Genomic DNA, 2974 nt, shown 5'->3' with positions numbered 1-2974 from the left:
CAATTCGCCTAGCTCTAACTGCCGGTTGGTGTTCCAGACTTCTCACCCCGCTACCACCAGCTTTAGCGGTCTTGTCCGACCAGCCAGGAGACGGGCGCTAAAACTGGTCAAGTCCGTTATTATGGCAGCTTGTTCCTCTGAATCTTGCACTTGTTATCGACTAGGTAATGTTTAACGACCATAAAGTCGTAGGGGCGCTGCTATTTCAACCAGTAACCATTAGTGTGTCACACGCACCTTTTAACCATATGATTACCATCAAGGGGAATAACACATAAATCATTGTCCACTCCTAAACTTTAAATCCAATTGATTTGTTTTATTTATAGAGTTTAGCAAGGTGCAGCATTAGCATTGATTAATAATACAATTTCATGATAATACAATTACATATTATGGTTGCTAATGAGCTTCTTCACTAATTGGGAAGTACTTATCCAATTTGCTATGGTGGGGATAGACTGAAGTTGTTTCTTCGTCAAGAAACTTCCTCTTCACCGTCAACGTTGAGCGGTATGGCTGAGCACGGAGGTGCTGCGTCCTTTCGGAGTGGTGATGGATAAAAAGAGGATTGATTGATGTGGCCTACTGAGTTTCAGCATGAGCCAGTGGGCCCTTTCTCCTCCAGCCTGTGACTCACTGAACGCCCGCGTCCAGTGTCGAATGGGGAAGTGCCATAGAGCCTCGGTGCATGGTCATTCCTAGGTCCGCTGAGCTCACTTCTGCCTCCTCCTCTCAAGCAACTTATTAATCCACAGACATCACTTTAAATCCATCCTGTGCAATTCACAAACATCACTATAAATCCATCCTGTGCGTCCTCTCGATATAGGCTCAGTCTCCTCTTCTCGCTGTGGTGGTGAGCCTGGAAGGTACAGGCAAAGTCCAATACACTACCTCAGTGTGGGGAAATGTCCAGTCTCTTTTGTAGCTCTGCCCGTGGGTCACTGAGATAGATCCTCGCGCACCTCCCGATGTGCGGCTCACAAGTCTAGTCCTTAGTTGGGTCCAGAGTAAGATCCTCTTCTGTGTGGGATCCTCTTCGATGCAGACTGGCCACGATGTATTTGAGCCAATTACTTTTATAATGTTTGTGTGACCCATGTACAGAGAGGCCTGTTCAAATGCTGGCCATTCACCATCGCTCCACCTCGCTTCTGTCCATATATGGTTATCGCTCTGTCTTGATTTCGCAATTGATGGAAATTCCCGTATTCGGTTGACGCAAATTCCCGTATTCGCTCAGAAGTCACATGACTGGTGTCTCTTGTGTAATAGTCATCACAAGATCACAAGACTACATGATTTCTATTCACTCTGCTTAATGAACATTTCACATAGCACTATCATCTTTAACCTTTTACCTTGGTTTCAATACTCATGTCAATCACACCTAGTCAATTCATCTCTCGATAATTGACAATTAATACTGGCTCAATCATCAACAACAGCTTATCATTAATAATGATCATTATCACTACTGATTGTAATAATGGCTCATTGATTGTAACATGTACTGATCGACTGTCGTCACAATCAATCACTACATCTCTCAATCATTTAATCCCTCGTAACCTATATTCCATTACCAGGTAACACGGCTCATTGAATCACTTGTAATACATATTTCATCAACACATTTCTTGATTACCCTGATACATTTCATTCTCAAAGATTAAACGTATGATTTAGATGATACATGATATGATATGATTTATGACAGATAGTGATTATTATTCATGTCAATCATAAATCCTTATGCATTGCTTAGTTTGTTAATTATAACCAATCATTTCACATGACTTAAGACCTTATATTTGTGAGTTCCATACTTCTGCTTTTTGGCTGCAATGTCCATTCTGCTGAATGCCTATGGCGCAACGGACAGATTGGCTCCGCGGCCTTGGTGACTCATGAGCTAAGCCGTAACATTTAGGCCGCATAGTGCTTCATCTGCGGCCTATTTCAACACCCTCTCCTCGGCTTCAGCTCTGTCACCTGTACCCCTGTCACGGAAGTCCTCCCTCGGTGTCGGTACTGACCAGGAAGGTGTTAGAAGCAATGGGCTCGTCTGGGCCGGGCCCAGGAGCATCAATCACCAGCGGGCTCTCCCTCTCTCAGCGACAGGGCCCCTCTGACGACGCGGACTGAGACTCAGTCAGCTTGGCTTCACAAAGTCTGTTTAATATTTATTGTTCACACTGATTATAATGAGCATTTAAGCTTGCGCCAAGCAAGCAGGGAAGCAGAAAAAGTAATCCATTGAAAAACAGTCCACTTGGGAAAGTAATCCACAGGAAAAACAAAGGTGTAAAGTAAGTAATCCACAGGAAAACCAAAGGTGTAAAGTAAGTAATCCACAGGATCGGAATGTGCTCCAAAAATTTAGTCTGAAAAATGAGTCCAAATTGTTTCTCACACCTGGGGCGGAATAAAATTATACTCCTCGGCCGTGTATTTATAGGCCGTTAGCAGGGCACATGCGTGCCTGACCATGTGGCGGACAGCCGCATTGGGGGGGGTCTGCGGCGGGCTTTCTACTCCCCGCGCCTTTACCAAGATGTACCTTTCCCCCGACATATCTTCTCACCACCAGTTACTGCTCCATCAATGGCCCACTTCCTGCGCCCACGGAGCATTGGAGCGGTAGCAGATGCTGTAGGAGTGTGTTCAACTCTTGCTCCAGCTGCTCCACGTGTCTCCGCAGCCTCAGGTTCTCTTCCCGCCCAGCCACCGCCTCAGCTGCCTTGTGGCACAGGAGAGCCCTTGCCTCGCTCCACGTCACGACGTGACCGGGGCTCAATTCCCCAATTGAACCCTGATTAAATGGGGAACTTCCAATTCGCTGGGGGGAAGCATCACCCATTTCTCTGCTTCGTGTTGTGATGTTTGTGTTGCTTTGTGCTTCGTGCCCACCTCCTCACTCTGACAGTAGTCCTCGCTCCCCCTGCCGACGCTTCCCGTGGTGGCCATT

This window comes from Poromitra crassiceps, assembly GCF_964638095.1.
Source record: "Poromitra crassiceps genome assembly, chromosome: 28".
NCBI lineage: Eukaryota > Metazoa > Chordata > Actinopteri > Beryciformes > Melamphaidae > Poromitra > Poromitra crassiceps.
Note: the sequence above shows the minus strand (reverse complement) of the source record.